Source organism: Protopterus annectens, chromosome 3.part0, assembly GCF_019279795.1.
Source record: "Protopterus annectens isolate FY-2018-M chromosome 3.part0, PAN1.0, whole genome shotgun sequence".
Lineage (NCBI taxonomy): Eukaryota > Metazoa > Chordata > Ceratodontiformes > Protopteridae > Protopterus > Protopterus annectens.
This window is the reverse complement of record NC_056731.1, coordinates 1,737,140,066-1,737,155,488: the sequence shown is the minus strand read 5'-3', so window position 1 is coordinate 1,737,155,488 and position 15,423 is coordinate 1,737,140,066.

The following is a 15,423-nucleotide window of genomic DNA, read 5'->3' as shown; positions in this document are numbered from 1 at the left end:
TTTTTATACCCCTGACAACTTGAATTCATGGAAGAAGCGACAGCATCTGATGCAGAAATACTAAGTCTCTGGTATTTGGGCTGACTGAGGGCTACCTGCAGGCAGATAACCCAAGTGTAATGACTGCAACAGTGAATACACTTAAACATCTACATTTATGGTAAGTGTACACAACTGTACTTTTAACTTGCTGCATCTGAGGCAGATGCTGTTACCACACTATATAAAGTAATGGCATCAGGAGGTGGTCACCAGCCGTGTATGGTACACACATCAAAATGGTATACATCACACAAGATATGATCCTCACACACACACACACACACACACACACACACACACACACACACACACACACACACACACACACACACACACACACACAGTTGTCAGTATTGGGATTAGAACTCCTGCCTATCTAGTTATTTCTACTATTGTGCCACAGAGCTTATACATTTTCACCTAGTCCAAAGGTACTTCTAAGGTGGATGCCATCAACAGGACTACTAAATTGGAGTGAGGGAAAGTGTAAAGGGTAGTACACAGGTCAAAACTGGTATCACACACACACAAGCATGCACACACACACACACACACACACACACACACACACGCACGCACACACACACACACACACACACACACACACACACACACACACACACACATATACACACATGCATACCAGTATTGGGATTAGAACTCCTGCCTATCTAGTTATGTCTACCATAGTGTTACACAGTTACTGCAAGTGCTACAGAGCTTACTAAACTTTCAAATGGCCAAAGCTGCTGATAAATGCACAGCTGAGGTAAAGTATTACAAGTGGCAGAAAGTCTGCCTTCATTTTCACCATTACATTGTGCTAGTTCTGTCTTGCACTTCAAATAGCATTATAGCTTGGGACTTCACCATTTTATTGTATCAATAAGTGTGGCACACCTGGGAGCCATCAGCAGTACTCGTTCATCACAGAAGTAGCCCCAGTACTTAACAGTTATGTCCACCCCTCCTGGCTTGATTGAAGTGCAGTTTTCTGTGCTTTCACCCATTAACCTGGTGCACTTTTCCATTCTGAGACACTGTTGCAACTGCCTCATGTACACAGACAACACTCCCCTCTAAAATACAAACACTCAGACCTGTGAGAGTTACCCATTTATCACCCAATGTAGACATGTGCATTCTCTGACAAAGACTGGACTAGCAGGTCAAGAGGATAAGATCAACACCTGCATCACACCATGTGGAACACATACCTTAGCATGACACCCACTTTGACAGCTATGACTTACAGTGAAAAGCCACCCACCCACCTTCGAACAGCACAGAGCAGCAAGACAGACACCCACTCAGACATCTCAACATGGCGCATGCCAAGGGACACATATTTCATCTACACAGTCTCTCAACCTAAGCTCCTAAGGCTAACCACCTTGCACAATACAGTGATCATGGGTAACTCAATACTGAGGCACACACATATCCCACTCACTAAGTTGAATATGGAGCAGGTAACAGACAAATATTTATCACATGCCAGCATCCAGCACATGACACAGCTAGTCATGGCACTCCACAACTAAAAGTATCTCTCTTTATCCATGTGAATATGAATGACCTGGGACACACCTCCCTGGACTACATGACAAGAGACATGTTTGAACTCTCTGATTATGTGATCCAGGCATGTGTGACGGTAGCTCTGACCAGTATACTGCCATCACCCAGAATGATGCTGCAGTACTATCAACAGATGATTGACTGCAACATTGGCTTACATGTTTTGTGTCATTCTCAGGGGATCCAGTATCTCTCTGCTTGGGATAACATGACTGACAGACCTCAATGACTTGCCACAGATGCCCTACTTCTGTCAGCCCTGGTTTTCCAGGTACTGTCTAAGTGTCCTGCTACCCCTAATGCCTTATTAGGCAGTGTTCCAAATGTAATTACCACCATAACAGCTAGACATGTATGCAATCTGAGGATCATGTTGCTCAACAGTAGACATCTGTCAGGATTCAGTCACTCAAAGCACTCCTCAGAGTGGAGGACATTAAAATTTCTGCAGTAATGGAGAGGTGGTTCGCAGCAGCAGACAGCAGCCCTGCATTAACAGGCTATAACACATTCCAAAGCTGTCAGCCCCCAAACATGGACCATACCACATCTCCACAGGTGATGTTGTCTCCATATTCATTATGGAAAGGAACACCTCCAGACTAGTATCCCAGCATAATGCATCGGAGCTACTTCTGGTACAACTGCCTTGGGGTATTAGTGCAATCCAGACCATAGCCTGCTATGTGTTCACATCTATGCCCCTAGACTGTCAATGCACATTCCTCAACACCCTGCCATCTATGAAGGGCCAATGCAACACTGACATAGTAGGAGACTTCAACTACCCCTCCATCATCTGGAGAAAGTGGCCAAGCATCAGTACAGTGGTCCAACACTTCCTGGAATTCATTTCCAATGCCCTGGACCAGCTCATACTGACCCCTGGGAGAGGATGCAACAACCTTGACCTGTGTTGACAACTTACATATGGCATAGTTGCTTATCCACAGTTGTCAGTCCCTACCTGGTGAGATCCACACAGGCTGTAATCAACATGGAACTCAACATGTCATCCACACCCCCCACAAAGGTAACCACCTTGCAAAACCTCCCCAAAGCTGACTTTGCAGCCATAAAAACAGGGGTGGATGACTTCACTGCACCCATGGCAATGGGAAATAGCTGCATGTGAAATCATACACATATGCACTGTACAAACAGGTACATGAAGGCATGGTACTAGCCATAGCCAACAGAACCCAGACACCATCCTCTAAACACTGGGAGACAATGTGATGGCCCCATGCCATTACTAAAGTGTACAACATAAGGAGGATACTATTGCAGAAAAAGGTGGTGTCCCATGACTGTTGAGCCCCCTTATTAACCTCAAACACAACATGGGATCCCTAATGTATCCCCTACAGGAAACTATGAAGGCAGAAATGTTGCAGACACTAACGACAATCACAAAAGCCTTTGATAGTTACATCAACAACCTCCACAACATTAAACACAAGTGCTGTGAATTACTGCACAATGCTAATTCATATCCTGAGACAACAGATATCAGCCGCAGTCTTGGCAACACATTCAGTGCCAGCTTTACCCCTCTCTTCCCCCACAAGTGTACAAATCAAAATGGCAGATGAATGGCAGGCCCCCAGCAGTACTGCAGGCCAGGTTAGACCTGCATTGTCCATAGGCAAGAATGCAGCTTCCATGGAACACCAACATATCCATGGCTGTGTTCTACATTACATACACAGTGGCCTTGGACCAAATCTGTGTGCCCTGGTCAGTCACAGCCTCACCTCAGGCTTTGTCCCTCAAACATGGCACACTGCTACAGTTATCCCTCTCCATAAATAGGTAGCATCTACAGACCCTGGGAATTAATGGCTCCTTAGCCTGACAAGTCTACTATATATGGGTATGGATTGCATCATCAGGGACCTGACTGACCAAGATATAGGTGATCTCCTAACTCTGGACCCACACATTCTGGCTTTGGGAATGCAGATTATGCCTGCTCAACCTGGTTGACGTCTTTGATTGAGTCACCAGGGCTGTGTATGACAGTAAGGCACTGCATACAGCCTACATCAATCTGTCCAAAGCTTGTGATACCATCCCTCAGTGAGGGATTATTGATAAACCCCACAAATTAGGCATCAACCCATATATCATTGTTTGTTTTGCAAATTGGTTCACAGAACACACAAGTATGACAGTGGCAAACTCCAGGTCAGACTGGCAAGCAGTCACAAATGGAGTCCCACAGGGATCCGTACTGGTTAGTGTCCTGTCCAGCATCTACTTCTCAGGAGTCCAGCCCAACATAGAGGAACTCTGGCTGACCAAGTTCACATAGGACTGCAAGCTGGTAGCTATCATTAACTCCACAAGTGATGCACACATCCCACAGAAAGGCCTCACTGAGACCACTGAGTGGTGTGGAAACCATCCCCAGAAGCTTAACACCACAATATGCATTATCATCCCCCTTGGTAAAACACTCAGTTCCCACTAAGTACCACACCGATGGGAGCCCAATGAACACTGTGTGCATTGTAATAGATCAGGGGACACAGTTTGGCAGCACATTGCCAGTGTGGTCAGGAAGTCCTTCTATATGCCACATTGAATTACCGGGTCCCTATTAAATTGCCAAATGTTTCAAAGTTCGAATGTCATATGGTCGACACCATATGATCAAACTTTGAAAAGTTCAAAGGTGAAAGGCAACGGCTGCGTACGTATGAGGTTTGAAATTTTGAAGCTTCTAAAATATAATATAGACCCACAATACCAAGAGTTTTGCATCTAGGAAGACAGAGGTAATGATCTTTGTCTACTATTCCTTCATTAGACCACTCCTCAAGTATTATGGCCCATTTGCCATGTACCTCACTAGACACCTACTACAGCCTGAAAAGCCACAGAAGCACCTCACAAAGGGGTGCCTAGGCATTAAACACACATCCTACACAGACAGACTCAACAGACCCAAGCTATATATCACCTAATTAGCAGCTATCTGTGCTTGACTTACAAAGTCATGTCTGACCCAGCTGGTTTAGAAATGCTACATATAAATCCATCCATACCACACACTGTAGAGACCTCTACCTCAGTACCACAATCACCACAACATGCTGGTGGGACAGGTCACTCACCAAGAGACTGCACATGCCCTGGAATACACTTCCCATACATGTCATGCAGAGCACCTAGCTGACCCTGTTCCAGAGAAATCTTGATGAGTGGATGGGTAATAGACAGTTCAACCCAAGGATCACTGCAGTGGCTATACTTGATACAGGCACTGAGGCGTAATCTCGGGTAGCACAATGGCAGGGCCCTTCCATGTGCTAGGCTTGTTAAGGCTCCTAAGCCATTACCTACTGCACATTTGTGAACCTATAAAGGGAATGACATCAGCAGGACTGATAAAGTAGTGCAGTGGCAGTTTAACCTATCAAAACACTTTATCCTACAAACTGACACACTTACACTTTTGCCAAATGTGAGAGTAGAACCCTTACCTAACTAGTGATTTATATCATAGTGTTATGCAGTTCTCACATGCACTACAGAGCTTACCCGGCTGAGAGCTGGCCAAAGGTGCTGATATGGGGAATGACATCAGGAGTACTGATAAAGTAGGGCAGTGGGTGGGAAACATATCAAAATACTTCTACTTACAAACATACATACCCTCACACACATTTGCTGGAAGAGTAGAACCCCTGCCAAACTATTCATTTGTACTATAGTGTTAAGCATTTATCACATGCACTACTGAGCTTACAGGGGTGACAGTTGGCCAAGGTTACTGATAAGGGACTGACATCATCTGGACTGATAAGGTGGGGCACTGTGAAGTGTCATGGGTGGGAATGGCATAAAACTGTTTCACCTATAAACAAACACACAACTCCCTCAGTCTTGCGCACACACACACACACACACACACACACACACACACACACACACACACACACACACACACACACACACTTCTACATTTGGCAGGACTGAGATTAGAACACCTACCTAGCTAGTTATTTGTACTATCATGTTATGCAGTTATTGCATGTGCCACAGAGCTTATGGGGCTGAAGCTTGACAGGAGGCACTTCTAAGATGACTGATATCTGCAGGACTGCTAAAGTGAGGAAAGGGGAGGTGTACTGGGTTTGAATGGACCCAAAAGCTTTTAGTTGTGAACACACACAATTTTATATTTGCTAGGACTGAGATTAGAACTCTTACCTAACGAGTTATTTGTACTGTGATTAAAACTCCTACCTAACTAGTTATTTATACAATATGCTATGCAGTTATCACATGCAGCACAGAATTTAGCAGACTGAGGCCTGACGGAAGGCACTTCTAAGATGACTGATATCTGCAGGACTGCTAAAGTGGGGAAAGGGAAGGTGTACTGGGTTTGAATGGACCCAAAAGCTTTTAGTTGTGAAGACACACACTTTTACATTTGCCAGGACTGAGATTAGAACTCCTACCTAACAAGTTATTTGTATTATCTTGTTGTGCATTTATTGCACGCACCACAGAGTCTATGGGGCTAGGCCTAACAAAGTGACTTCTATGGTGACAGACATCTTCGGGTCTGCTAAGGTGGGGCAATGAAAAGTGCACTGGGTGGGAAGGTCTGTTAATTCCTAGATTCTACTGACATTTCTCTACGTGTATGAACATGCCCACTGTGTCCTCCTGTAGTATATGTGGGGTGTCCTTCTATAGTACATGTGGGACTCCATTCCAGGGATTGTTGTACTCCAGTCCTGTTTGTTTTGTGCTATAGCCATACCTGTCAACCAGTTGGTGCAGGATATCTGGAGATAGCCTATCAAAATGGTGAGACAATGGACCATAACATGATTGTGACAATTTCTTTGAGTAATGGATGGGTTGCAAGGGCTACAGTTTTAGCAGACATCTGTTATATATGCCATTTGACACTGTCATGTACTGTTTCAGTACCTGGTGACATACCTCCTCAGATCATCACAGTGATTTACCAGAGGAATACAGGATGGATGATGCACACACAAGATTTATGGGACAAATGCACATTCTTGCACTATCCAGCCTGTTGAGGGATGTGCCTACAAGCAACTGATTGCTGGTGCTGTGGAAATGGTCCAGCACCTTGGTGGTATATTACACTGGTGGAATCTTTGTGCATTTATGTTCTGGCCTGGTCTGATTTCCAGTCCACAGAGGAGTAATATAAATCAGACAGGATTAGGGTGACAGGCAAACTCCAGATATATTTGTAAGGGCCAGGATAAGTGGGAGGTGTGTGTCCTGGGCAGATATGTTTGGCTATAGCTACCAGTACTTTGCATTGGGCTCTGCTCAATGGTTGACTGCACTTGGAGGGTTGTGTGTGTGTCAGACTGTTTGGCCATCCAGGAGGCATGTGTTTGTCAGCCATATATATATGGCCCACCTAATATTGCTTGGATGGCCACATATTTGCGTCAAGATGTTGCATAGGATGAGTGATCAGGGAGGGGTGTGTTACTCCCCATGGCTGTGGCCCAGGGTTCTGTGGGCACAGACATGTCACCATCTTGCAGGGTTAGGCCTGCCTGCAGTGGGTGCATTCCCATGTTTAAACTCCTAGCACTGCCTGTCGACTGTACAGAGTATCACAGAATGTCCACATCCATGACTCATATATCTTATTGGTTACCCAAACAAGTGTGGTTTTCCAGCAAAAGTGTTTTGCAAGTCACTCAGGGTTGACGTCAGATATTACAGGCAGTTGACATTGCAGTTTCAGACGTCATACCCATCAGACATTGCATGCTACTACAAATCATGCCTTCAACTTTATAACATTATTGGAGCAGTATTTCACAGGTGTCCTTCTCTTTGGACCTTCATAGGTTCATAGGTTCATAGGTAGGTACTAGGCTATCAGCCCAAGGGCCTAAGTAAACCTAGCCAACAAAGTTCCCTGGCTTATGCCAACCCAAGAAAGTTAATTTCCTGTGCCCTTGTTGAGCAGAGCCACAGAAGTGATCCCCAGGGTGTATTTCCTAGATCCCATCCACTCATTAAGATTTTTCTTGATGAATGTTAATGAAGAACTTTGCTTGACATAGATGGGTAGCTTGTTCCAGAGTATGGGAAGTCTCTGGGACAGGAGTCTATCCCTCCAGCAAGTCATGTTAATTGTGATGACAAGGTTTAGTTCCCTACAGCATGTAGCTCGGAGGGATCGGGATTTCTTTAGGTGTAGAATGTCCAACAGCTCTGGGTTTGACATAGCTTTATATGTTAGGCAGAGATCACCTCAGAGTAGGCGATATGCTACAGAGTAAAGCTGGAGTTTTTTGAGACAATCAGTGTAGGGCATCTGTTTGAGGCTGGTAATTCTCTTTGTGAGGTACTTCTGTGGCCTTTCCAGCTGTTGCAGATGTCTTGTGAGGTACATTCCAAAAGGGGCATTGTACTCTATAATAGGTCTAACAAGTGTCAAGTAGAGGAGAACAATTACCTCTTTTTTCCTGGATGAGAACCCTTTTGTGATGAGATGTGCCATGTAGAAGGATTTCCTGACTATTGTGGCAATGTGATTATCAAAGGAGACTACTGTCCACCTGGATCCCCAGGTCTCTTATCACACATTCAGTGTTAAGAAGACTGCCGCCTATGTGGTAGTTCATGGGTATAGAGTTTTTACCAAAGGGGATCACAATGCACTTTTTGGCATTGAGCTTGAGGCCACGGCTCTGACACCAGGCATCTGTCTCAGTGACTCCCTTCTGTAGGATGTCCACATCATTTGGGGACTCAAATATAGCTCCTAGTTTGCAGTCATCTGCGAACTTCATTAGCCAGAGGCCTTCTGTGTTATCCTGTACTTCAGAGAAGTAGATACCAAACAGGAGAGGTCCCAGGACTGAACCCTGTGGTACTCCACTTGTCACTGGTTTGAAGCCAGATTTGGAGTCTGCAACTTTTACAGTGTGGGTTCTGTCAGTGAGCCAGTTGGCAACCCATCTTGTGACATAGGGATTTATACCTAGTTTAGTGAGTTTAGTTATAATTCCAGAATGGGGGATGGTGTCGAAAGCCTTGGCAAGGTCAAGATAGGCTGTGTGAAACACCTTACCCTCGTCTATAGCTTTGGTGACTGCCTCAAAGAAGTTGACCAGGTTCAGGAGGCAAGATCTGCCTTTCACAAACCTGAACTGGGTGGGGTCCAGAGTTTGGAGGTTACCAATGTCTTTGTTTATGAATTTCATGATGATACGTTCCATGGCCTTGTGGACCAGGCTCGTCAGGCTAATATGGTGATAGTTGCCAGGATCAGTGGTGGCTCCCCCTTTGTGGAGTGGGATAACTGTTGCTGTGTGCCATTTAGTGGGCACAAAGCCTGACGTGAGGCTATGATTGAAAATGGTGCTTAGGTGGGTAACCAGTTCGTTTTGAAGTTCGTGCAAAATGCAGCCTGTGATGTTGTCCGGTCCCATGGATGCTGTGCTTTTGGCTTTAGAGAGTGCTGCTTTTACCTGTGAAGTTGTGATTACAGGGACTCTGCATTCTTCCTGTATAGATATGGGCCCTTTAGGGGGTGAGAGGCGGGTAAAGTTAGCACTGAACCTATCTGCCAGGATGTTGGCAATATCAGTTGGTTCTGTAATTTTTGTGCCATTGTGCTGTAACTCAGAGCAGATCTGGTTGTTGCCATTGAGATTCTTGACATAGCTATAGAATGCTTTGTGGTTGTCCTTAGAATCCATGGCAATCTTGTTTTCATAGCTAGCTTTGGATGATCTTATAAGGGATCTTAACTTCTTGCTGAGGCTGACCAGGGAGCTACTCCACTCGTGAGATTTTACTCTCTTTTGCAACAATTTCTTCCTTCTGTTGTAGAGTTTGTTTATGGCAGGGGGCCACCAGATTGGCTTCCTTTTTTTGGCGGATAGCATCTTGGTTCTGTTTGGGATAGCACAATCCATGCACTCGTGTAAATGCTTATAGAGTGCATTTGTGTAGGATTCAGTAGTCGTAACTGTATTGTCCATCTGCATGGGTGTCATGAAGTTCACCATTTCTGTCTTAAGAAGCATGAAGTTGGCTTTGGAGAAATATTTTATTGTGATTTCCTTAATGGGGGATGGGGGTGGGATGTGGATATCTAGGGTGATTAGCTTATGATCGTTTCTGACCAATGAGGAGTTGACTTCAGGTGTGGAACACCAGTCACTCATATTGGTAATGACTAGGTCTAGGATATTATTGCCCCTGGTGGGGGTGTGGATAAGTTGATACAGGGCATTGGAATTTATGAATCACCCCATTATTCATGGCTTTGTCCTGATTCCTAGCTCCCTGAGGCTGGCAGGTTTCCTCCTAGTAGTTGTCAGCATGGCCTTTCTTTGCATTTTGTGGACTGAGTTATGTTGGTGCTTTGGACCCCATGACACAACCTAAAGTGGACTGTGGGTGAGGCATAGGCATTGCTAGAGTTCTGCAGGCCAGGTGTGACAGATGCAGACCATCTAGCAGGGCAGTGCATTCTGATGTTCCCAGGCTGCTGGCAGGAGACATCCCTGGGATGCCACCAGTAAGTTGACTGTGGGTGCTACTGACAATTGCTTTCTGTTACTATTGCGCCATCAGTCTGGGTGACAGCTAGATGCTGCTTAAGTCTAGGAACATGTTACTGCATTTATATGGGACTATTGGGGGGGGTGACGCGACTGTACACATTACACATCTGCACAGACTGTGCTGATAATTGCATAACATTTTGGTCCCATATAGCATGGTGATATTCCCTGTCTTTCAGACTACAGGCATAACAGTATCAACCATAGGTCAGATTGTTCTGGCATAGACATTTGTAGTTTCACTTCTTACCTTTCAAAGCCATACTGCCACTGCCAGACCCACTGTGATATCGCTGCGTAAAAGTCTGTGGGTGGGGATTTCATGGGTGTCACCATGTGGGGGCCTTTGCCAGGCATTTCTGTATGGCTGTCTACAGCTGATCTGCTGTATAGGGTTGGTGATGGGTATGGGACCCCCACTTTGACATCCATGCATGTGACCTATGACCCCCCAGTTATTTGGCTCACCACATATACTGCAGTGGTATTTGTCGACTAGGGTTGTACTGCATGGTGTGGGTAGGGTAGTACTGGGGATACACATCCTGCTGTCCCACAGAGCTGTCAGTTGTCTGCTGCTATCCCAGTTGGCCACCCCATTCCCTTACATGCTTGATCTATACCATAGATATGCTGTCAGAAAAGTCCACCCTATTATTTTAATTTGTTACAGAGACTGGCTTACCTTGTGCCTGCAGCTGTTGTGAGGGTGGTGCTTGAGGGCCAACTATGTCGGATGCACACAATACACTGCCTATACATGGTCAGGTGTAGGTGGTGTGATGTTTGGCATCCATTTTACTGTGTGTGCGAGTCAGAGAGAGAGACAGAGATATCAGTCCCTGGGGCCCTACGGTGTCAGTGTATGTGCTATGTGTTGCCTCTTTGCCAAGTCCAGGGCATACTGGGCATGTATCCATCTGCCTACAGGGACAGGCTCAGGATATTTCTCCTCCGAGTCACTCTATGCCTGTGGAGGCCTTCTTTGCCAAGTCCAGGGCATACTGGGCATGTCTCCATCTGCCTACAGGGGCAGGCTCAGGATATTTCTCCTCCGAGTCACTCTATGCCTGTGGAGGCCTTGGCAATGGTGGCGGGCTGTGTGGCCCTTCCCAATTTTGTTCCTGCTGCAGCTGTTTCTACAGTATCATATTGTGTCACATGGCACAAACTATGACCATGTGTGCACATGTGGCTGGAAAGTACTGCAAGGCTCCACCGGATATGTCAGTGGAACTGTGACATGAGCATACCAAACACATGCTCTATAATGACCCTGGTTTGTGCGTGTGCCTGATTATGGCATTCTTGTGTGGCTGTGTGTGCATTTCTGGGAGTCATCATCCATGGCTCCAGTGCATAGCCAGCATCCCCACCTAAATGGCTATGTGGGATGTCCCCCCGGCAAACCACTGATACAGCTGTGAGGAATGTCAGATATGGGAGTTGTGGGTCCTGGGCATCACACATGACCTGGCAGTTGATGGAGTGGAACCCCTTTCCATTTATGTAGACCCTACTCTAGTCAGCAGGTGGTGCTTTGATGTGGATGTGCATGCAGTCTATGGCACCCAGTACTGCCAGGTAGTCTGCTACATGGTGGAAGAGACACATATTGTCAATTAGCTCCTCACGGGTGCTGGGGAATTTAATGTGCTTCTCGGCATGTGTTCGCATGGCATCCAAGAACTGGTGGAGTATCCTGGATGCAGATGCCTGTGAGACCCCCATGATATCCCCAGTTGATCTTTGGAAAGTACCTGTAGCTAGCATTCTTAGAGCTACACATACCTTGGTATCCACTGGGATGGGTTTCCCTCTGTTGTGTTCTGGATGTGAGGCGAGGCCAGCACAGCTCCACAGTTTGCTGCAGTATGTCCCTGTCCACCCTATCACACTCTACTATCTCCAGATCATGTAGCCCCTGGTGGCTTACCCTGGTTCTGAACACTCTTCTCCTCCTCCTCATAAGTCTGGGGTGGTTGTCAGCATTGTTCTCTTCATCACCCTCAGCCTCTTGCACATACTGACGTATGAGAGTGACAACAGCCCCTAACATTTTGTTAGTTTTGTCAGGTAAAATTTCTCCATCTGTGTACACCGGTGGTGTAGAGTTTATGGGAAAAACTAGACTAAAAGGTGTTTGCATGGTTTATAGTGGTGTGCTGCAGATGCTGCCTGTGTGATTGGCTAAGTATGATACATTCCATCTGCCAGCTCTATTACTTGTATTTGAGTGCCTCTATTCTGCTATTTCCTTTCTTTTTCTTGTTCAGCTTGCCATTTCCTGCATTTTTTTTATTTTTGTGGTTTATATCCTGGTGCGCGCCACATACACCCATTTAGGCAAGGTAAACAAGGCTATGCAGCCTCGGACACACCCCCTTGCTTACATATACACATTGGTTTGTTTAAGTCCCAGGGTGTGCCATGCACACCCATTTTGCTAGGGTAAATACATTTTAGCAGAAATGTCCCTCCCTGGATGCAAACATGCTGTTCATTTCATGGTGTAAGACATCACAGCCTCAGACACACCCCTTGCTTAGCTGTGCTTAGCTAAGCGCAAACCCAGGCAGTAGTGCTCCAATGTGCTTACAGCAAGTATGACACACCCCCTTTTGATGTAATTTACTTCTCATGCTTATACAGCCATATTAGAGCACCTACATAGTTAGGTGCAGTCTGACACTTAGAATAAATTTGTGATTCAGTATGATTCCCCTCATTTGCATACCCCACTGCCTTACTCCATAGTTACTGCACTCACACGGAGCCTTTCCCCTTAGCAACCACTGTTCCCTGGTATTGTTTTCATTCTGCATGCATTGACTATAATGGCAAAATGCTGATTTCTCTGAAAATTGCTTTTTCACATTTTTGTTTTTATTTTCGGTATGATCCCATTTGCGCGCTGCTGCCCTATGCTTAAACGGTCGAGATCAGCCAAAAAAAAGTTTTATTTTATAAAACATAAATTATTTTTCATGCCACTGGACATATAGTTGGCCGTTGGCATGCCTACTAACTATAATGCATGCTTTCCTTTGAGTTGTCATGCTTCCGTTTTTTAATTTGCAGAAAAGTTTTATAAAAAGTAAATGATTTTTCCTGCCAATGAACATATATTTGGCCATTGGCATGCTTGCTAACATGCTTTCTTTTGAGCTGTCATGCCTCTGTTTTTTAATTTGCGGAAATGTATTCAGCTACTAGGTGAATACATTTCTGCTTTGTACACTGTTCAGGCGTGGACAACTGCCTACTTCCTGGATCGCTACTTCACCTCATTTGCATGGTTGTCACCAGAAAATGAGGTAATTAGCATATAGCAGTGGTGTCCATGCCGGAATAGTGTAGGAGCGCTCGTGCACATCCTGGGAGTTCATTCCTGGATCTCTCGGCTGCCATATTGCATGCAGAAGCTCCTGCACTATTCCGACACTCTGTGTAGGGCTTCCCAAATCCAGGGGAGTAGGTCTACATATATCTTATATATAGATATGTATAAATATATATATATATATATATATATATATATATATATATATATATATATATATATATACAGAGAGAGAGTTTTAGATATACACCTATTTATATGATGTAGTCAGTATACACCTATTTGTATGATGTAGTGAAGAACTCCTGTTATTGGAGCTTCACATTTACCTTACTTACTCATGAATTCAGATCTTTATAATTAAACCATAACATAATTTGTATAAATTAAGCATTTGAATGATAATTTTTCTTGAGTTATCTCTAGGATATTTTAAAAACACCCTTGTGTTCTGACATTTCAGTTAATTAATTTAATAAGTCATGTATATGGAGCTTTAAGATTGTGTAATTTATGTGTGCCGTACAGGAATTGTTGATTATAAAGGTTTCCAAGGTCGATTCATAAAGAAAAAAAAATCTCTACAGTTTGTGTTTATTTACTGACATTGGCAATAAACTTACTATAAGTGCAAAAAACTCCCAGCTGTATTTATTTTGATTATATTGAGAGTTTTACAAGAACAGTGGTCATAAAGGATTGAATTGTTATATTGAAAACTGCTATGGGTCAATAGAAAATGGCTCCAGGGATTTTTGACAGGTGGAGGTGAGAGTGACCCTGCACACTGATAAACATGCAATAATAGCTCATTGTTCCTGAGTAGGGTCTTAACTGTTGCAGTCTCAGAGCCTGTGAAAAATATCAGGTGTATTGAGAATGTTACTGCTGCCCGTTTCTATGTCAAAGCTGGTTCACACTTTTCTGGTGAGCTGCCCATCGCATTCTAGTTGTTTTCTCAATTGAATTATCTCAGGAAATAGCCAGTCTTGTTGCATTTTGTCTCAATGTATTTTTTTTTTCATTCATCTTACACCAATTCAAGGGCTGAAAGCTGAGTTTAATATTACTGGCCTGTAACACTCAGTCTGTTCTTTGATCTGGTTTGACTTATGATGAAGTGGAATTTGAAAGTGCTCATTTTAATTCCTGTAAGGCTGTCCTTGACATGAAGCTGATACTTATCATCTGATGAGGAAGAACCCTCTGTTATTTACTGCAGAAATGGTGATGTAAATGCATTCACTCAACCTAGCACATGTGCATGCAGACATTTACATATATATGAGCTTTTATGATTTGTGCAGTCATGCTGTAGAATGGAGCATGCATTACTTTGTATTTCTGCTAACAGTTTTAGATGTCATAGTGAAGGCTTTCAGAACCTGACCCTACATGACAGTGTAACATATGCTTGTAATGCAGATTTCTTGTTTAGAAAACAGTGAAAATATTGGTATAAGTATGCTGCATAATGACCACATACATGGATGTTCAGACACACACACACACACACACACACACACACACACACACACACACACACACACACTTGAATATGTCACAAACACATATATGTATACATACATATTTAGACATCACATCCAGAGTCTGGGCTGGATTTGCATCTGCCATTGTCCTGGTCCCCTCCAATAAACAAATCACACTGAATAATGTTTGACAACCTTTACTAAACTTCCATAAACATAACTTTATTACCCAATATTTACTAATTACAGCTGAAACATAGTATAGCTGATTGAATTCCAACATCAACAGCCATGTAATGTTAATAAGGACAGCGTAACCTTGCTTATCCTGACCCAGTAAGCAGTGTCCATACCTCGACTC